We start from the raw sequence: 23,209 nt of genomic DNA, 5'->3' as shown, positions 1-23,209 counted from the left end.
TCCAAAATTATATATTATAAATCTTAAAACATGTAACTGTAATCATAATCCCATATGTGATTGTACAATCTTTAGAAGGGGTAGCTTTTTTCTCTTCTATAGGGTCACTATGCATTTGAATCAATTGGGTGGAGGTGGGTTTTTCTCTTTAGTAAGGGAGGCTATGGAATATACACAGAGATTAAAATTTAGATATTACAAAACTAGAAAACTGCTGGAGAAGAGTAGAAAATAGAGAAAATTGAAAAGGCACATACATGGAAAATGTGAGGGCAACTTAGAGTGTCAGAAATGTAAGATTTTATAGCAATTTCATAAACATTTTGAAGAGCTAAGTTTTTCTTCTGAAGACTGTAGAGCAGTGGTTCTCTGCCTTCCTAATGCCGTGACCCTTTAATATGGTTCCTCATGTTGTGGTGACCCCCCCCAACCATAAAATTATTTTCATTGATACTTCATAACTGTAATTTTGCTACTGTTATGAATCAGGAGACCCCTGGGAAGGGGTCGTTCATTCGACCCCCAAAAGAGAACCGCTGCTGTAGAGTAAACATTTCAGAACACATTTTCATATGCAAAAGTCAACTGATAATTCATGTTAAATATTTCAGAGGTGAGGTTGAGTCTAAACTTTTTTTATAATAAAAATTCCAACTTTTCTTTTAAGAATTTCTAGGCACAGGTGGAGAAAATGTGCCAAGGTATAACACGACTATAACATCTTAATTTTAATAAAGGAGTTTGAGCTCTGTCAGACTCATTTTGAGTTTCAGAATACTTGAATCTCTATTTATTTGCCCCAAATCACTAGCAATCAGTTAATCACAACTCAGAGTGACCCTGTAGGATAGAGTGGAACATCTGTGAGATTCTAAAGCTGTAAGTTTTTGTGGTAGCAGAAGTCTCAACTTGCTCTTGAAGAGCATTTAGTGGGTTTAAGTAGCTGTCCTTGTGGTTTGCAATCAAACACGTAATCCATTATGCCAAAAGGGCTCCTTATTTATTGAAGAGTAACTCTTATTTCTGGCCCATTTTTGACATAATCAATTGGAATTGCCTGCTATTCAGTTTTTAATAAAAGTGAAACAATATTGGGGGAAAATCCCAAATTTCATGTAATATGGACTGTTCAAATATATTTCTGGATCGAAAGATACCATATGAAGTATAGTTTGATATACATATTTAGTAAGACAACAAGTAGTTTAAATAAAGTTAGCATTCACTGCCTCTATCTCACGCTAGGTAATATTACATTAAAATATCCTGATTTTATATGGGTGAGCAAAGTAAAGAAAGGTATATGCAATATAGTCTGTATCTTTAAAACTGGAGCCTATAACAGGTCCAAATTTTTGAATCATTTGGCAAGTATACTCAGAAACAAGCATAACATTTGAGGCAACAAAAAGTGAGTTAGTCAGTGTTGTTTATGGCACATTTCTTTATTTCAAAATTATTCCACTCATAGATGATTTATTTACAATTCTTTGCTAGACAACACAGAGTTGAATGAATTGCCCAGAAATTGAGCATGGTAGTGGGACTCAGAGCAATGAGAATCAATAGTAAGTCTCTTTAAGATAAATTTGAAACTCAGATTTTCTGAAACAATGAATAATACCAATCTTTGAGAATAAGAGAAATATTAAAATGTATCTATATTACTGATTTATGTAGCTATATGTTTGGATTTGGGGCTCACAATTCTAGCTCCAAGCTGAGAACAAGTTATTCTTATTACATGGCCCTACTTGATGCTCGCCCTAATGAAAAGATCACTGAAGATATGAGTGTCATAGCAAAGTGTAGTTGGTGCCTGACTGAGAGAATGAATAGCATCTCAGGTTTTAACGGCTTGTCTTCATACAAGCAGCCATTTGAATGAGGCAACAGGTGGACCCACACAGAAGCAGCACACAAGCCTATATTACACAAGGATGTGAATGATAAAATCCAAACCTGAAGAAGGGAATGGTATCAGAACATACATTTTGAATACCTGGATTACAAGCTATGGTTGGCCCTGGGATCTAAAAACCATTTGCAGGGTTTAAGCCTCCAGTGAATTCCCTCTGACCACAGACCACATATGTGAATTGCCTTAATACCAAGCAGAGTGTGGTGGAGAGATTTAAAAATTTTCTTCTGCATTTTATCTTCTTTTTTTCTATGAAATCCAGGATGGGTAGACTGTGACTGCATTAATGGTTTCTAGGGGGTTATGGTGGTGAGTTTGGGAATAGATGGGAGGTCATGACAAAGAGTACAAGAGAAAAATAAGCATTCTAAAACTGATTATGGAGATAATCACATAGTTTTTATTAATATGACTGAAGTACTGAATAGTATTATATGTGAAATATATGTCAAAACTGTTTTTTAAATATTAATACTTTATAATTTAGTGAATTATATATTTAATATTTACTTATGTACAAATGTAACATACATCTAAAAAACACAAAATAAGGTTGTTTGACATAAAAGAGGACGAACTGACCCATGAAAATAAAACCAAAATTAATAAATATCAATAAATAACAACTATCATATTTCCTGTAACTATAGATTGCAGTAGTTACATGATCTGTTGCCAACTTGAGACTATTAAGAGTGAAGGGGTATACTTTGGCCTATCAATCAGGTCACAACTTGATGAACTCATTTGGAGGCGCTAAGGAGATATATAGCTCACTGGAGTTGGGACACACACTCACTCCTTGTGAGACATTGCTGCTGACAAGACACACGGAGCTGCACTAGAGCTGGAGGTGGAGTAGCCACGTGGAGACCCTTGCGAACACTGAGATGTTTCCACTGTCACTGGATCCAAAAGATTTTTCACCCACTGGCCTGTGATCTTCCTGCTTTCAGTGTCATTGCATGTGTTGCGTGAGTCTAAAGAGGAATTTATAGATTGATATAGGGTAATATCAGACTTATAGACTTGATCTGGACTGGGTTGGGATGTCTTCTCAATATAAAATTGCTCTTTTATATAAAACTCTTTCTTATACACATATGAGTGTCTCTGAATTTGCTTCCCTTGTCAACCCAGACTAACACATGGATCAACCAGCTACTATTATTTACCAAAAGTAACTAATATCATTGTTATCTATTAACCTAGATGAATTTTGTTATTTTAAGATTTTAAAGAAGTCATCCTATTGATTACCTCTCACCGTCTGTTTTCCATACTGTGGTGACTTGCATATTGCCATGCTGCTGGAAGTTATGTCACTGGTATTTCAAATACCAATAGGCTCAACAATGTGAACTATTGTTAGAGCTTTCAGACTAAGAACAGAGTATGAAGAAGGCATAGGCTGTCCAATTATCCACTGAAAATCATATAAATAGCAACAGAATATTGTCAGATACAGTGCCAAAGCTAAGCCCCTCACATCAGAACGCATTCAAAATACATCTTAGGAAAAGTTGCCTAAGCAAAGTAGTGTTGATTATTTGCTGATTGACATGACTTACAATTAAAATAAATTGCTGAAAACCACCACTATTAATTAATTGAAACATGGAGTGTACAAAGTTTAAATCTAGGAAAATTGAAAGTCTTCAGAAATTAAATGGAGCATGTAAGGATCAGCACTCTTTGCATGAATGAGCTGAAATGAACTGGTATTAGCCATTTTAAATCAGACAACCTTATGTTTTCCTATACAGGGAACAAAAAACTTAAGAAAAAAGGAGTGAAACTTATTGACAAAAAGAACACATGAAGATCTCTAATGGAGAGCAATGCTGCTTTTTATAACATAATGCCTTTATGTCTACAAGGAAACCCAGTTAATACAACTATTTTTTTTCAAATCTACACACCAACCTCTAAAGTTAGTGATGAAGAAATTGGATAATTTTCTGAACTTCTTTAGAGTGAAATTGATTAAATGAGAAATCAGGATCTATTGATGATTATTGGAGGTTGGAATGTGACATTTGGAAACAAGCAAGGATAGTAGTTGGAAAATATGGCCTTGGTGATAGAACTGGAGATCACATGATAGAAATTTGCATGACTAATTACTTCCACATTGCATATCCCATTTGTTCAACAACATAAAGAGCAACTATGTATGTGGACCTCTCCAAATGGAATACACAGGATTCAAATTGACTACATTTGTGGGAAGAGACAATAGAAAAGCTCAATTATCTTCAGCCAAGCAAAAGCCAGATGATAACTGTGAAACAGACTGTCAATTGTTCATATATGTGTTCAAGTTGGAGTTCAAAATTAAAATCAGTCCATAAAAATTAAAATAGGACCTTGAGCATATTCCACCTGAATCTCCAGAAAAATGTCAAGTATAAATTTGACTCACTAAACACTAATGACAGAAGACTTGACAAATGTGATGACATCAAGAATGTCATTTATGAAGGAAGTAAAGGTCATTGAAATGACAGAAATGAGAGAAAATTTTGAAGTGGATGTCAGAAGAAATTCTGAAACTCCCTCTTTTCATACAGCAGCTAAAACAACTGGAAAAAACGAAGTGAAAAAACTTAACATACAATTTCAAAGGGCAGCTCAAAAATGCAAAATATTATAATTAAATATGTAAAGACCGGGACTACAATGAACAGTGTAGGAAGCAGCAAAATAATGTGGAAGAAAAACACAAAGCCACTGTAGCTAAAGGAACTAGTTGACATTCCACCATTTCAAGAGGTAGCATCTGATTGAGATCCAATTATACTGATGAAAGAAGTACAACCTGCACTAAGGACATTAGCCAAAAACAAGGCTCCAGATATTAACACAATACCAAAAGAAATGGTTTCAACTTGATGAAGCTTGAAGTACTGAATATGTTAAGAAATCTGGAAACAGCTACCTGGCTAACTGATTGGAAAAGATCCATATTTATAGCTATTTTCAAAGAAACCTGCCCCCACACAATGTGAAAATTATTGAATATCATCAATATCACATAGAAGTAAAATTTGATGAAGATCATTCAACAGTAATTTTAGTACTATTTTGACAGAGAGCTGCCAGAAATCCCAGCTGAATTCAGTGGAAGGTGTGGTCAGAGGAAAATCATTGCTGACAGAAGAATACTGGCTGAAAGCAAAGAATACCAGCAAGATGTTTACTTGTGTTTTATAGACTATGCAAACATAGTGTGGATCATAACACCTTATTGATAACATTCTGAGGAATTGGAATTCCAGAATATTTCACTATGCTCATGTGGAAAATGTACATATACCAAGAGACAGTTGCTGGAACAGAAGGAAGGAAAATCATACAATATGTGCATCAGATTTATATAATTTCCCCATACTTAAACAACGTGTGTAGGACAACATGAAAAAGAACAAACTCCTGGAGTTACAGAAAGGCTTATTAACAAACTGTGATTATTCAGATGATACAACCCAACTTTCTGAAAGTAAAGAGGACTATAAGCCCTTACTGATGAAGAGCAAGGATTGCAGCCTCCAGTGTGGATTACAACTCAGTGTCAAGAAAACCAAAATCCTCTCAATGGACCCATAGGTAACATCATGATAAAAAGATGAAAGTCAAGAAATTCATTTTGTATGGATCTACAATCAATTCTCTTGGAAGTAGAAGCCAAAAAATCAAATGGTGAGATTAGAGGAAATGGTGGCCAGGTAGAGGTACCTGCATTTGGGGCTCTGTGGGTGATTGCTGGTTTTGGGGAGGTGAGGCTGAGAGGGAGATCCAGGACGTGCAGTCGGACCTCACAATAACTCAGAGGTCTGCTCCATCACATGGGCCAAAGTTCCCTGTGGCATTAATGTGCCTTGTCCTCCTACACATGCTACAGAGCTGCTACAGTGTGTGACATGGTGCCCAGGCCACATTGGCATGCCCCACCTGCCACGGCTCACCATTGGAGGCCCACCTGCCACCCTCATTAGGGCCACAACTTCCATCCTTCCTCCCTTCAATCAACATCCCTCAGCCCCTCACCACCTGGTCGTGGTCTATAGATCTGCCCACTGCTTCTCACAGAGTACAGGGCCTGCCTGCCACCGTTCACCACCTGCAGCCTGTCTGCTGCCCTTGCTGCTGGCAGCCTGCCACCATTTTCCAGAGATCATGGCTACTGCGTACTCCACTTACTCCCATCTCCTGCACTGCCTGTAGAACCTGAGTGGCCTGTGGACCTGACTGGCCCAGCTCATGCAATCCAAGGTACTGGTGCTGCCAAGAGCTCATGATAGTGACTGGTCCTGCCCCTCTACTTGCACTGCTTGTGCAGCCTGAAGTCAGCGGCTGGCAGCCTTCAGCCAGTGAAACCTGAGCTGAGCACACAGTGCAGCCAGTGGTTCATGCAGCAAACCACTTCACTGTTTGAGGCCCTGGCCACCCCAACCCACACCACATCAACCTGGTTATCCCTGTCCACTGTGATGCATGCTCCACACATAATAACCAGCCCCAACAACACCAAAATGCCACATAAACTACTATATACACCAGCAGTCACTACAAGAAAGCAAGAGAAACAAACCACAATGTCTGAAGAGGACCTGAACTTATAGATGTATATAGAAGAGGTAAACTTTGACCTACCATAAGAATAATTCCTCAGAATGCTGCTTAGTGTTATTCATGATATGAGGGAATCGGTAGAAAAGAAGGATAAAAAGATAAAATAGAGTCTACTTTATGAAATGAAATACAAGAGTTAAGAGAGGAGAAAGCAGTAGCGAAGAGAACAATAAAAGACATTACCAACAGGCTGGAAGAAGCAGAAAATCCTATCACCGACCTTAAAGGTAGTCAAGCACAATTCAACAAATGTGAAAGATAAACAAACAAAATAATCAAAGAAGCTGAAGCAAACCTGTGGATAAAGAGGGATGCAATGAAGAGGAACAATACTTGAGTAATTGAGATAGTGGAGCTAGACATAATGAAAAAATCAACAACCAAGATTGTGAGAGAATTCCTGGAAAAAACCTTCCCCAACTTGATGAAGGAGAACCAGACAATCTTCCAGGAAGCCGAGAGGACACCAATTAGCCTGAACCCCAAGAAGAATACACCAAGGCAGTCATCAGAGGATCCTGATTAATAATAAATGCATATATGAAGAAGGAAGAGAGGCTTAAGGTCAACAGCCTAGTCCCAAACCTTCAGCAATTGGAACTGAGTCAACACAATAATCCCTCTAATAGCAAAAGAAAACAAATTCTAAAATCCAGCGTGGAGATTAATAAGTGTGAAAGCAAAAAAAAAAAATGATGGAGAACATCCACACAGCAAAAAGCTGGTTCTTCAAAAGGAAAAACAGAATCAATACGTCCTTGGTGAACCTAACAAAAGATAGGAAAGATCAGACATTAATATCCTGGATGAGGGATGAAACGGGATTACAACAGACCCTAAGGAAAATAAAAGACTTATTGCACAGTACTATGAAGGACTGTACTCTAATTATAACAACAACTTGGAAGACAAGGATAAATACCTGGAACAATAGCCACCCCACCCCCAAGATTACCTCATATAGATGTCAAGAACTTGAACAGACTCATACCAAAAGAAGAAATAGATAAAATTATAAAATAACTACCAACAAAAAAAAGGCCTGACTCAGAGGGCGACACGGGAGAATTCTACCAATCATTCAGGGAAGAGCTGACACTAATTCTGTACAGGTTCTTCCAGAACATAGAAAAGATCAGTAAACACCCAAACACATCCTATGAAGCTAGTATAGCACTAATACCAAAACCGGGCAAAGATCCCAAAAGAATAGAGAATGTATAACAGCTTGATATCTCTAATGAATATCAAAGCAAAAATCCTTACAATATTTTTTACCAACAAAATACAAAGTGTATAAAAGAATAATCTATCATGATAAAGTGGGATTCATTCCAGGGATGCAGGGATGGTTTACCATGCAAAAATTCCTCTAAGTATAAAGTGAAATATCTAGGGATATACCTAACTAAAAAAAACAACAACCCCAAAACAAAAGATCTGTACAAAGAAAACTAGAGAACATTATGACAAGACCAAAAGGGACCCTCACAAATGGAAGAATATTCCATGCTCATGGTTCAAGAGACTCAATTTTGTAAAGATGTCTATTTTACCTAAGGCACTATTTAAGTTCAATGCAATCCCAATACAAATGCCAGCATCTTTTTTTCAAAGAAATGGAAAAAGTGATTACCAACTTCATATGGAAACAGAAGAAGCCCAAAATTGACAGAGAACCCAAGAAGAAGAATAAAATGGGTGGGCTTGCATTATTGGACATTAAAACAGTTGTCAAAACGGCATGGTGCTTATATAATGATAGATATTTGAAACAATGGATAAGAATAGAAAATCCAGAAATAAAAACAGCAGCATACAGACAACTGATCTTTGATTAAGGGCCAAAAAATTATCAAATAGGGAATTTGTGCCCTGTTTAACAAATGGTGCTGGAAAAGGTGGTTATCCACTCACAGAAGAATGAGCTACAATCCTTACTTCATTACATACACAAGAATAATTCAAGGTGGATCTTGGACCTCGAGGTAAAACCCCAAACTATCAGGAGCATCAGTGAAAAAATTGGGACAGAGCTAAGAACCTTAGCACAGGGAATACATGGGCTGTCAGAATTAAGGGAGGTTATACTCCCTGAGGAAGACATAATAGACAGGTGGGACATAATAAAAATGAAACACTTATGCACATTGATGGACTTCAGCAAGAGTAATAAAAGAGACCACAGATTGGGAAAAGATATTTAGCAATGACTTATCAGATAAAGGGCTTATTACTAAAGTATGGAATCCTCCAAGACGACAACAAGAAAAAAAATGAATAACCCACTGAAGAGGTGGGCAAAAGACTTGAACAGAAGAGTCACAAAGGAGGAAACCCCAATGACAAATAAACACAAGAGAAAATGTTCACAATTGTTGGCCATCTGGGAAATGCCCATTAAAACAACTATGAGATACCACCTACCACCCACAATGATAAAAAACAAGAAGCAACAAATGTTGGAGGGTGTGTGGTGACATTAGAACTCTCATTCACTGCTGGTGGTCTTGTAGATATGTACAGCCACTGTGGAAAGTGATTTGGTGATACTTAAATCAGTTGGAAATTGAGGTACCTTACAATTTAGCAATTCCACTACTGGGCATATACTGAGACGAATTAAGAAACAGACAAGACCAGTCATCTGTTCTCCAATGTTCATCGCTGCACAGTTCACTATTGCAAAACTGGAAACAGCCTAAATTTCCATCAATTAATGAATTGAATAAAAAACTCTGGCATATACACACAATGGAATACTAAACATTCCTAATACAATAGTGATGAAACACTTCCTTTTGTAGAAGGAGCTAGCAGATATTATGCTGAATGAAGTTAGCCATGCACAAAAGGTCAAGTAAAACATAAGTCCACTGAGGTAAGTTCAAACAGCAGAATGGGCTGATGACCAGATATTCTGGCATTATCCAGACCATTCCTAATGATATGAGTTTAGGCTATTATTAGTATTATTTTTCTGAGTATAGCTTTTGCATACCTTTCATGCAAAGCTCATTTATTCCTGCATTTTTGTTGAGCATACAAGGGTCCTCAAAAATTCATAGAAAGATGCCCTTATCTTTTAATTTCATTTTACCATGAATTTTTAGACAATCTCTCATATATCTATCCCTAACAGTGAAATTCCCAGTAGTAAATAATGATGGTGACAATGGAAGATGACATGCAATTATGAATTAAATTGAAGGACTTTATGACTGAGTAAATCCTCTATTCCATTTTCACAAATTTTTGAGGCTTTTTGACAGAGTTTGATTATGAACCAGGGAAAAGAGGAGTTATTTCAAATCCTCATTGGACTGGATTTGAACCATAGCAGACTTACATACACAGGCCAGGGCAGAAAAACAATATTCAAGAGCTCTTTCCGCTAAGCTATTTGACCTTTTGCCAGAAACAGGAGTCTAGAAAGCAGCAAGAATACAAAAGGCAAAATCAAAGAAATTTTTTGGTTTTCAACTTGACAAACAAAACCCAAATCAAATAACTAATCCACTTTATCCCTTAGGCCAAGCTTAGGATACACACTTGAAAGATCAGTGCATTTCCTTTCTATGGTTAAAGGTACATTGATTGATGATTAATCTGTCACAATCAATGTCATTATTTCATGAATAGACTACTGTCACTAGGGCAAAGCTTCCTATTTCTCCTAAAAAGAAGTCAAAAGAGGGATAATGGAACTCAGGGTCTGATAACCTTTTGGTTTTATTCTTAGACAGAAAGAAAGAGTTAGAAATACTGAACAAAATTACTTGGCTCTGTTTAGATGTTAAATGGTAAGCAAAGCTTTTTTTCTATTCCATCAGAATCTTTAGGATCCACACGAAGAAAATTGCACACAAAAACAACTGTGAAAAATCTGAAAAAAACAAAAAAAAAAGATATTTTTTGGATGTTTTTTTCTTCTGAGTTTACCAGGATCTAAATTTCCTCCCTATATCTGAGGATTCTCATATATGTACGAGGGGTTCAAAGCTTATATCAATGGCAGAAATTTAAAACCTTATCTTTCCCAGTCTTCCTATCATACACTGGGTGTTTGATTGCACATATATACTGAATTAAGGACAATGGCATGTTCTTCCCAGAGGTCACTTGGGTGAAAGTGTAGCCAGTTTCCGAAGGAAGCCCTGGCAGCTCTGCTGTGACTTTCAGGTGACAGCGTGTCTGGTAGAGATCTACTCCTCACTTATCAACTCTATAATTCCCCACCATTTGCAACTTATAACAACTGTTGAAAATTACGTAAATCGCCTTACAGCCAGTAAGAAAATGTGTTTTTAATCAAAGAGTGATTCCCTTCTCAACCTCAAGTCCTTCATCTCTCTCATTCCACCTCTCTTCAATTTAATGGATATGAATAATGTTAAAAAGGGAGATTGAAAGATTAACCATTTTCACACAGACACACTGGTGCACAATGGGTGGTAATCCTGGATGTGTGGTGATCCCAGGTAGATGGATGTTCCTGTGGAGAAAAAGGATTCTGCATGGACCTGGGTAGATAGGTACACTCCTGGAATTTCATTTTTGGCATCGAGCTGCAATTCATACTGAAAGTTGCAGTCCTTGACCTTCACCATCAGGTTCTTCAACTCCTCCTTGATCTCAGGAAGCAAACTAGTGTCGTCAGCAAGTCACAGGATCTTAATAAGCCTTTGTCTAATCCTGATGCCAAATTCTTCTTTGTATATTCCAGATAATCAGATTATTTATTCAGCATACAGGTTTAATAAATGTGGGGAAAGAATACAATGCTGACACATACTTTGCTGATTTTAAAACTCATTAGTCTTTGTTATTTTTAAATAATTGCCTTTTGGTCGAGTACATATTCCTTATGAGAATAATCATTGTTCTGGAATTATAACTCTGCATACTGTTACACATTCTTTGTTATTATCCACACAGTAGAATACCTTTGCAGTCAATAAAACCCAAGTTTACATCTTACCGTGATTCTCTTCTGTCAGCCAAGATCCATTTAACAACAGTAATGATCTCACTCATACAGCATGTGCTTCTGAATCCAGCTTGACTTTCTGGCAGCTCCCTGTCTGTACTGCTATAGCAGTTTTTGATTTATTTTCAACAAAATTTTACTTGGATATGATATCAATAATATTATTCTATAAGTTGCGCATTCTGTTGGGTCATCTTTCTTTGGAAGGAGTACAAATATAGATTTGTTTTCCCAGTCAATTGGGCAGGTGACTCTCTTCCAAATTTCTTGCCATGGGTGAGTGAGTACTTCCAGTGTTGAAATAAATCTGTTGGTTATGCATGAATTCCTAAATAGTTTTCCCCTAATGCCTTCAGTGCAGCTTGGACTGATTCCTTTTACGTCATTAGTTCTTAAGGATGCTACCTCTTACAATGGTAGAAAATCAACCATTTCTTTATGGTACAGTGAGTCTATGTATTCCCTCCTTTTAATTGATTCATCCTGTATCATTCAGTATTTTGCCCGTGGGTGTAGGTGTATAGATATTTCCACGTGGCAACGAGATGGTTGCATTTTTTCTTAAGTTCTATCTGTTTGAGATCTGCTGAGTGCTTTCTTTTTAGTTTCCCAACTCCATACATATTTCCCATTTCATTACATAGCGCTGAACGTTTCTGCTCAGCTCTTTGACCGACTTCATTATGCCTTCCCTTTGCCTTAGTCACTCTGATTAAGAGCAAGTTGCAGGGTCTCTTCTGACATCCATTTGATCTTTTATTTCTTTCCTGTCTTTTAAAAGACATTTTGTTTCTTCATATATGATGTCCTTAATGTCATCCGTAGCTCTTCGAGTCTTCTGTTACTAGTGTTTAATTCATCAGAACAAATCTTGAAATTTTCTCCAAATTCAGGTGAGATATGTTTAACATTGTGTATTGGATCTCATGAAATTGTGTGATTTTCTTAAGTTTCAATAGGAACTCGCATATGAGCAATTTATGGTATATTCTACAGTTGGCCCTTGGTCTTGTATTGACTGAAGATATTGGATTTCTCCACTGAAACTTCACTTAGATACAGTCACTTTTATTGTTGTGTATTCTACCTGGTGAAGTCCACATATATTTTCCATTTAAATTATTGAAAAAGAGATATTTGTAATGAAGAAATCATTGGACTGGAAGAATTCTGTCATGGGATTTCTAGTGTCATTCTATCACCAAGGCTGTATTTGCCAAATACTATTGCTTCCTCTTTGTTTCAAATTTTCCCTTCACAATCTCCAATAACTGTCAGTGCATTCTGATCACATGTTTGATCAATTTTAGATGCAAAAAATTTGGTTGATTTCTCCAAGGTCTTGATCACTTCAGCCTTGATTTTGATTGTTTGTTTTTTTAAATTTGAATAGTAGTTGTGCTAACTTAACTTTCTTGTAGATATATAACTATTATCCTATCACAGAGAGCACTGTACTTCAAAATAGATTTTGAAATGTTCTTTTTGACAATGAATGCCACTCTATTCCTCCTGAACTTTTATTACCAGCATAGTAAAACATAGGATTCTCTATTTGAAAATGATGAACACCTTCCCATTTCAGTTCACAAATACCTAGCATATTGATTATTTATAGCATTTTCATTTAATTTTTGATGCTTTCCAATTTTCTTAAATTCATATCATGTACACTTCATATTAATATTATTCATTGACTTTCTCAAGCTATTGATTCTCATTTTGGATCATACCTTAACAAAAAATGAAGATCGCTAAAGCTTTATTTCACCCACTTCATTATGGCTGACTCTACTTTGAGGACTTAGCTTACCCCTAGGGTTTTGAAGGCCTTCCAAACTCTGGGACTCATTTTTGGTACTATATCTGACAATGTTATTCATAAATTTTCAGTGGCTAATCCATCAGAAATAAACCACCTTTTCTTCTTTCTAGTCTGTTTTTATTCTGAAAGTTCCACAGAAACCTATTCACCTTGGATGACCCTATTAGTATTTGAAATATTGGTGACAAAGTTTCAATGACCTTTGCTTTCTTCATGTATGATTTTTGTGATGTAATACCAGAGTTCCACAGGTCTTCAGTCATTAGTGTACAATGTATCAGGTCTGTTCTTGAGATCTGGAGGCCTGGTTGCTTAGTAGTTACGCATTGGGCTACCATCCATAAGGTTAGCAGTTCAAAATCACCTGCTTCTCCACAGGACAAGGCAGGGTTTCCACTCCTGTAAAGAGTTACACTCTTGGAAACTAGCCGGGGAAGTTCAACCCTGTCCTATAGGGTCACTATGAGTCAGTATCAACTCAGAGACAGTGAGTTTGAGTTTTTGGTTCTTGAGATGTTCTCTAAATTCAGGTGGGATGTTCTAGATTATGTTTGGTCTCTCATGAATTTTAATTTTCTTAAACTTCTATATAAACATATAAGAGACCATACATTCCAACAACATGAAATTCACCATAGTAAGAAAAACTGTGAAGAAAGTGGTGGTATAAATGTATGAATAGGTAATCTTCAGCATGGGAAAAAATGTCAATGCAAAAGAAAATGATAGTTAAAAGCCAAAGCTATGTAACCAATAAAAAAATAAACAGAACAAAGCATCATATGCAGGTAGTTGACTAGATTCTCTATTTCTAGCTCCATAGTAAACATTTTTATATTCATAAATAAGACTTTATCATATTCTAGTTTCTTCTAAAATAAAATTATTGTGACCTTAGAATATTAGTTTGCATTTAGTTTTTAAAAAAATACATTGGGTGAGGTCCAAAATGGATTTAATAATTTTCAAGTAATGACAATGTATACCAGGACCAGAAAAATCCTCTATTTAAAATATGATTATTCTTTCACAACTGAGCCACGAAGACACCAACAGTTGTGTGTACCTGCTCTAAAACCAAAGATCTATGTTCTTTATTTTTTAAAATGATAATATAAATATACCTATATATATTTTAAAACAAAGATGGCACAACAAGTGGCCCTGGTGTGGTGCGGGAAGTCGTCCTCACCCAGCTCAGTTGCTTCCCCGGCCTAGAGAAGCTCTCTCGCCGCAGGTAATAATCAATGGCAGCCGAGAAAGGAGCAAACCCTCCACACCATGGCCCTGGCCTTTAAGGCCGCTCTGAAACGGATGGCTCCGCCTGTGATGCAGCCACCGATGACGCTATTCTTCCAATCTGCCTTGCCTTGGTAAGATTCCACCAAACACTCGGTGCAAGAAAGCATGGCGCCCACAATGGCGAAGTTTTCGGCCTAGGACATTCCTCTCTGCCCCAAGTCTTTAAGAACTTCTCTCGTGGTAGGTATTCAGTAGGGACCAAAGCCCACGTTGGTGTCAATACCAGCAGCGAACACCCCAAAGGCACCTCCCAAGACGTAGCCTCCCAGCAGGCCAGCACCACCCTGAAGGCGCCCCTTTCCATGGCCGTCTCAACCATCTTCCGCTCCTCACTCTTGGCCTGACTCAGCATCCAGCCTAAGCTCCCAAGCTCCAGGCGCCGGGGCTGATGCTTGTCACCAACCAAGTATTGCAAAAGAAGGCTAGATTGCAGCGGGGCTTCCGGGGAGCCCACCCAGTCGGGCACGGAGCACCCAGCACTGTGACTGGTCACTGCCGTAACAGGTCAAAGATCTATGTTCTAATAAGTTTATGTTTACAACCTTTAGAATGGGTTCTAGAAAAAAATTGTGAAATTATTTACATAATTATAAAATTAAAGGATGCTAAAGCGAGTTAATCCCTGAGTAAATAAAATTACCCACAGCAGTGGAGATAAATTATGATAACATTTTTATTACACACAGGTGGAGCCTTCTTTAAAACGTAAAATTTGCACAAACCATTTAGAAAAGTAATTGAAAAGGCACACTAGCTGCAATCCAATGGTTTTAACAACCGTGCAATGATAAATTGATGAATCGTAATCAGTTGTGGGGATGTGTAATAGATAATTATGGAAGGATTCACTTTTCATGGATTACAATCTGCTCATGATTATCCACATAGATACCATTACTTCTCCTTACATCTCCAACACTATCTAAAGAAGGACTGTGTCTTTCAAGGGAATTCCTTTACTTTATGCAGCAATGGAGAGAAACGTTAAGAAATAGAGAATGTTAGCATCATTTAATAGATGAAAGAAATAGAAAAGTAAGTATTCTAACTGAAGTATTTCACTTTTTAGATAAAGAGAAAACAGATTTAAATCAAAGTTTGTAAAGTAAGGTTTGCATAAAGAAAAAGAGAAGAGGAACAAAAATGCCCAATATTCATCTCAAGCTTCCAATAAAAATGTTTAGTATTCAAACTAAACAAAACATATTAGATTTATTCAATTAAGTTCTAAGTGTATTATAAAAAACAACAAACAAACATGCCAAATGATGGCTCTTAATGAGTTATCAGATTCATTATAAGAAGAAAAAGAGAAGAGGGAAACATCACAAAGCTTAAAATTAATTAAAATTCTGGTAAATCTGATTGTATATTTTTATGATATAAGGACATTATGAAATTTACATAGTCTATAATTACCTACAATTTCATCTAGAATGTCTTCATTCCCATTTTTCTAATTATTTAAAAATAAAACTTTGGCCCAACATTAAAAACAAAGCAAAAACAAAAGCAAGTATATTAGGTAAGATGACAATGGCAGCATAGGTCATTGATTTCCTGGAAGAAACATATCTGCATACACTCATCCATGCACATACAAACAATAAACAAAAACCAAAAATAAGTGAGAAACTAATAGTCAACTTGAAAATAATCAAGGCCAAACTAGGACAACAGTATCATGAACCCCAAAAGGCAAACAGGTTGGAACAAACACCAAAAATGCAAGAATTTATCATCTTATTATTAATGTCAAAATATAGGAAAGCAGTAATGCACATGAGAAATTTAGCAGCAGCACACTTCTGTCTGTATCTACCGTTATCTACAGGACTGCGTGACACCACAGATCAGCAACAGGAACTAACATGCAGTGTGCCTTACCATCTTAATCTAGTAATAGTTGAGTGTCCAAAGCTCCTTGTAAGGTCTGCAGAAGGTGGGGCAGTGTAACCACTTTGAGCTCTTGAAAGTAGTTTCTTGGCTGTTTTAGGGTTGAACCCCACACCATAAAGATATTCCTGATAATGAAAATTAAGTTGATGAAGACAAGGACAAGAGACTAACTGCAAAGAAGATTCAGAAAAAGCCAAGTAAGAAGACCAATTCCCCAGACTCAAGGAGCAATCGACCATATATTTAAACACTATATGAATTCAACAGATAAAGGGAATTTGTGAAGTTATAAAAGCTATTGTGTAGTAAATTTCCTAAAAGTTAGAAAATTAATTGCATATGACAAATTAGGAATACAAAATCTTCATGTAAAATAAAAAAAAGGAAACTAAAGATACCATTTTTAACAATAATGAAGTTTACCCCCACCCTCCCAAAAGTTCTCACAATTTGTGTCAACTACAACCTATTTCAAAAGATGACCAAAGACATTAGATAAGTGGCATAAAAAATGAAAAAAATGTATAAACTTTAGAAAATTCAGAAATGAAGTAAATCATTACAAGCCACAGAAGAGTTATACTAAAACAAAAGTTCATGCTAGAAACATCTAAATCAAAAGGCACTGTATAGATGTGCTTTACACAATTGATCTATGTATTGTGACGAATTGTATGAGCCCCAATAAATTGATTAAAAAAAAAAGGCACATGAATATGGTTAAAGTCTTAAATTGAATAGAAGATGAAAGAGTTAAAATCTTTAAAAATAATAACATAAGAATAATAAAAATAAAAAAGTGAAGATTATATATTTATATCATATATCTATATCTATATATCATCTAAAGCTATATCTAGCAGTATCAAGGGTGGGCAGGGGGAGGGGAAGGAAGGACCAAGGAAGGTTATATAACAAATGTGAAAATCTTTAAGTAAGAAATAAAATACTGAAATTTTGAAATGCAAAAATTTAAATCTAAAGAGGTCTTGTGCAGCAAACTTATCAAATGCAGTACATCTCTTGATCACCTGACTGCTGCTTCCATGAGCATTGATGGTGATACAAGTAAGACAAAATCATTGACAACTTCAACTATTTTCCATTTATTATGTTGCCAATATGTAAAGTTTTGAGGATTTTAGTCCTCCTTACATTTAGTTAGTTGTCAACCATACTGAAGGCTCATACAGGTTCAGTGGTACCTAACAAGAACAAGAACAACAATAACAGTTCTTTAATAAAGCAAAAAGCCTAATCTTTCTCTGAAGGAGCCATTGGTCTTTTCAAACTGCTGAACTGTGGTTAGCAGCCCAGCTGTACAGTCCTCCTACACTATGTCTCAGATTTCTCATGACCAACAAGTAATAAAATGGGGTGAGTAAGATTCAGTAACTCATTTCCAGGAGGAGCTGTTGCTACTCAAAGTTGATAGTTTGCAAACGGAAACACTGAATGTGAACGATCTACAGTCACGCTGCTGATGATTTAGGATTAACCTTTGGCTAGGAAATATTTTTTTTATCACTGTGGAGGGAAAAATGTGGAAAGAATCTAGTAGTTGGAAATTGTATTACATTTTCACTATTTCTTCATTAATTGGCAAATAGTCCAAACTACATTGCATACAAAAACATTGTAAATAACAGTCATACATACTTCTGACATTTATAGTTCTAATAGGCTTTAACATCTGTCTTAATATAGCTACTTGCTGAGTTGAATCAATAGACAAAGATGCTGTATTGGCAGGCTTTCATGTTGCTAGGAAAATTGCTACAATGAAATTGACCATATATGTCTAGAGTAGCATATTTATATTTTCTTCAAGTTGTAATTTTAAAATTCTATAAAGACTTAAAGTAGTGCATGTTGATCATGCCAAGCACAGTGAGGAAGTTTATATATATACTTATTATCTATAGTTTTAAAGACATTTATTTGTAGTGGTTTTATTAAATATATAAACAATTGTCAGGTAGAATTATTAAGCCAAAAGAGGAAAATAAATGAATGTATTATCATGTAAAACATGCACAGTATATTATTAAACGGACGAGTCACAGTAGTTGCTATTGTTAGGTACCATTGAGTCAGTTTGAACTCCTAGCCACCTACTGTCCAAAAAAACCAAACACTGACCGGTCCTGGGCCAGTCTCACAATTGTTGTTATGTGCAAGTCCATCATTGCACCCACGCTATCAATCCATCTGGTTAAGGGTCTTGTTCACCACCCCTCTCCTTTATCACGCATGATGTCCTTTTCCAGGGCAGGTGTCTTCTGATAGTATGTTCAAAGTAAGTGAAAAGAAGTCTCATCATCCTTGCTTCTAAGGAACATTCTGGCTGTACTTCTTCCAAGACAGACATTTCCGAGACATTTACTTCTATTCTTTGTTCTTCCTCATTCACTGTACAACTTGCGCGTGCAGGGCATATGAGTTCTGCATGAAATACTGTAGCTTGGGTCAGGCATATCTTAGTGCTCACAGTAACACCCATACTTTTCACCACTTTAAAGATGCCTCTGTGGATCGATATCCTTGACCATTTCAATTTATTACTATCCCATCACACACAGCATTGTGCTTCAAGGTAGATCTTAAAATGTCCTTTTTTTTCTGATGAATGTGACCCATTCCTCTTGCATTTGCCATTCCCTATTTGATTGTCTGATTTAAAATAGCTAATACCAGTTCAATTCAGCTCATAAATGAGTAGGATAGTCTTTATACAGTCCATTTCATTTTTGATGAATTCCAAATTTCCTAGATTCATATTTCATAAATTCCAGTTACAAATAATTAAAACAATTCCATTGTTTTATTCCTCACTTTTCATCGAACCCCATCAGCAAATGAATGTCCCGAAGGCATTACATCAGCCACGTCATTATAGATGGCAGTACTTTGAGAAGGCAGCTCTTCCTCAGACTTATTTTGAGAGCATGATAGGTTTATTGTGCAAACTAGGCTCCTGTAGAAACATGTGTGTGGAGTGTAATAAGGTCACAGATTGATGAGGACGACTGAGATAAATGGCTCTCCAAAGCTGGCTTCTTCCTTTCTTTCTCCCTGGTGAAAGGACCTGAGGCAAAGCTAGTCCTTTGCCTCAATCGTGTGCTGTGCATCGATTGAATCACCTTGCCATGCATGGCAAGAGCTTGAGGCTCCATTGGGACCTGCTTCTCTAAACTCTTGTGCTACCGGCTTCTGCTAGCCCCAAGTTCTAATTTTTCTGCTGTTGCCACCCTACCATGCCATGTCTGCTGCCTGTGGGTGGCCTCTGTTCATCTTGCTTGAGGGCAGATTCCAGTCTGTTTCCTTGACCTGGACCAGCAGTATGTGTGAGCTGAAGGACTTTCAGTATATTAACTGTTCCACGAAAGTGAGTTGAACTGAGCCCTCTGTACTAATATGTTGATTAATTAGCTGTTGTATTCCTTCTTGCTATAAACCAATTCTTTTATATATATGATCATAAGTGTCCAAGTTTTGTTTCTCTGGAGAACCCTGCATAATGCAGAGAGTCTTCTGATCTGAAGCGCTCATCTTCTGGCACAGTCTCTGAATGTTCTGCAGCTGTTCGTGGGTATTCACTGATGACAGTGCTCTGCTGTTATGAGTAAGGCTTTCAGCGGCTAATTCCTCACAAGTGGATGGCTCATTTTTGCTTTGGAATTTGTTCTCAATCTGGAAGTTTCGCTGAAACCTGTTCATTTTGGGTGATCCTGCTAGTATTTGAAATATCAGTGGCAGAGTTTCCAACTTTACGAAAACAGGAAAACCACCACAGCATGACAAACTGACAGACAAGTGGTGGGAATATTCACGAATTCCTCCTGAATCACTTTATAGTACTCCACCATAATTTCACAGAATACACCAGAAGTCTAAAGGATCCCTGGTAGTTCAGTGGTTAAAGTTGTTCACTTGTTTAAAAAATAAATAAAAGAAAAAAAGAAGGGGAAAAAGGTAGGGCATTTTGCTTGTTTTACAGCGTCAAACTGCTGGGGACATTTTAATGTTATTTTCCCATTTAATATTACTCTTCAGATGGTTAGAATGATAAATTTTAAAAACTATATAATACAGTTTTTCCCTGATAAGTAACACTAGGGTTTAAAATTAAGTAAAGACATGCCATAAAACTAAGGTTTATGTGTGTGCTGTATGGTGCGATATTCTTAATGTACAGACCATGGATACATTGAATTGGATACTGCCTATCATTTCAGTTTTAATTGTTATTAAAAAATACAAAACTCTACATAGTAGCAATAAATTATCTTGAACAGTAGCACATCTACATTACAGCCTTGAAAGAAGACCAGCCATCTCTGGAATCTCAGAAATGTTCTTAGCTCTTCAGGTTCAAGCACAAAAGTGTCATGCGGATGATGTGTCTTTCCACCTTCTAGTGCTAACATTTCCATTTTCCGAGTCTGTTGTAGATTCCTAATCTGTTGTAGGATGTGTAAACTGCTTTGAATTTTGGAAATCAGAGAGTATTTTTTTTTATAAAGAAGGGCAAAGTAAATCCCTAACATTTTAGCAAATTGGGGGAGGTCACGTAAAAACGGAGTCAGTAGAATTAGCAAAAAATCTTAAACCTCTTCCCTTTCTACAGTACACTGGAGCTTGTACTTAAAAGTTCTGGTAGATGACCACCAAGACAGCTGTTTCTTATGGCTCTCCAGTGGTGTATAAGTTGTTTGAAGAGTTGAGATAAGCAAACCAGTTATAATATTCTTCAGTCACTCCAAGGCTATTTCGGCCTTTTTCGTATCATTTACTGGAAATAAGATACAAATATTATTTTGTATTGTGATATCTCTTATTTTTAAGAGGTACACGTAATCCAAATAATTAGTAAAATAGTATTACTATTCTAATACAAATAAAAGCTTATTTTATTTAAATATTGCTTAAATTTATTTTAAAAATGCAAGATAAAATCATGTGTTTCATGCATATCTCATAGTAAAGTCTGTAATTGTAATTGTGTTTAATATTAACTGAAATTTCCTTTAGGAGCCCTGGTGGAGTTGTGGTTACACATTCGGCCGCCACTGAATGTCGGCAATTGGAAACCACCAGCAGTTCCATGGGAGAAAAGCTAAGCTTTCTCATCCTGTACACAGTTACAGTGTCTGAAACCGAGAGCAGGGGGCCATGAGCCGGCATTGACCCAACAGCAACGAGTTTGGTTTGGTGTTAGGTTTCTGTGCACTCAAGTTCATTGCTAAAAAAAAAAATAGTATTATAGGTTCTTTGTGTCTTAGGATATGAGGCGTTATGTTTATGATTGAATTGATGGTAAGTTCTTGATAATGAATACAATATCTGTTTACAAATAAATACATTAAAATCACAATTATCCATTTTAATGTATTTATTGTTATTTCCAACCAACACTCGGCAATACATGAAAGCCTACTTGGGCTTTTAAAAATTAATTAACATTCAAATTATGTTTTTCAAAAATATAACTCTTCTATAAAGATCTGGAAAGACATTCTCATATCGCGGAAAGGCTAGGAAACAGCAGGACTAATCTATACAGTCATGTGCCATGTAATTTTTTCACAGGCCGCACTTACTTCTGTGGTCCCAACCCCCATAAAGATTATGGTAAAAATTAAAGGCACATATGGTTTTAACCACAAATGGGTGCTACTTTGGAATATGCATCTAAACATCATCATTATTACAATATTGTGTTAAATATGTTTTTAATGTACCTGGAAATACATTTCTAAATCTGTTTTTTTTTAAGCCTAGAAAGGTGCACTAAGCTAAATATTTGCCTAAACTGACTTTCTGTATGAGCCATCTTTATTTGTGTACAAAAGCCACTCAAAATTAGACTTACAAACAGAATTCATTCACACGTTCATAATCCTGGAACTACCTTTATCAAGCATGCTGTTCTCTCAGCATCCATATCACCTAATATCCTATTTCACTGATTTTTTATAACGGCCTGTAACAATGGTTGATTATTTCCCTCATGTAATACCTATGTGTATATGGGGGAGGGGTTAAAATGGTCAGTTCTCATAAAGTTTACTAATCATTTGTACAGTTACCTTGGATTTTTTACCTTTCTGTATTCTAAGGAAATGGTTAACAATCATATAACTCCTTATTCAGTAAAATCACCTAATTTTGGAGAAAAATGTAGACCCTTTTTTCTTTAATTTTGTGAACACAAACTGGTTATATGGATATTCAGGATGATAATTATATACATGTATTAAAAGGTAAACAAAATAGAAGCAAGTTTTAAAAGTTTAAAAAATAATTTCTAAGCGTAATTTTGTCATAACTTCTTTATCAAAACTTTTATAGCTTGCTTCCTATTCCAAAATCATAAATGTCATTAAAATTTAGTGCCAGTATCTATACAATATGTTCTGAACTATACCTTGCCATCTAGATATTACAAGAAATAATATTTTTAATATTTCGGCAACATCTTAAATAGAAAAATGACTAACTTAATTGTATCCAAAACAAAAAACAGGAAAGAGCTCCGCTAGGTGGAGCTTTAATAGTACGCATTTTTCCCACTAGGCAAGAATCCAGGAACTTGCTCTGAGTTAGTGCACTCAATGGCATCGCCTGGGAAGGT

The 23,209-nt window shown here is 36.3% G+C and overlaps 1 pseudogene; it reads right to left on the bottom strand.

Annotated features, from left to right (window-relative positions):
• Positions 1 to 20,292, bottom strand: part of LOC101652522 — a 30,783-nt pseudogene extending 10,491 nt beyond the window's left edge.
• Between the last annotated feature and the right edge of the window lie 2,917 nt (positions 20,293 to 23,209).

The sequence above is a fragment of the Echinops telfairi genome, unplaced genomic scaffold (assembly GCF_000313985.2).
Source record: "Echinops telfairi isolate 266 unplaced genomic scaffold, ASM31398v2 ScPeMD7_6;HRSCAF=24_1, whole genome shotgun sequence".
Classification (NCBI taxonomy): Eukaryota; Metazoa; Chordata; class Mammalia; order Afrosoricida; family Tenrecidae; genus Echinops; species Echinops telfairi.
Note: the sequence above shows the minus strand (reverse complement) of the source record. Positions and strands in the feature narration are given on the sequence as shown.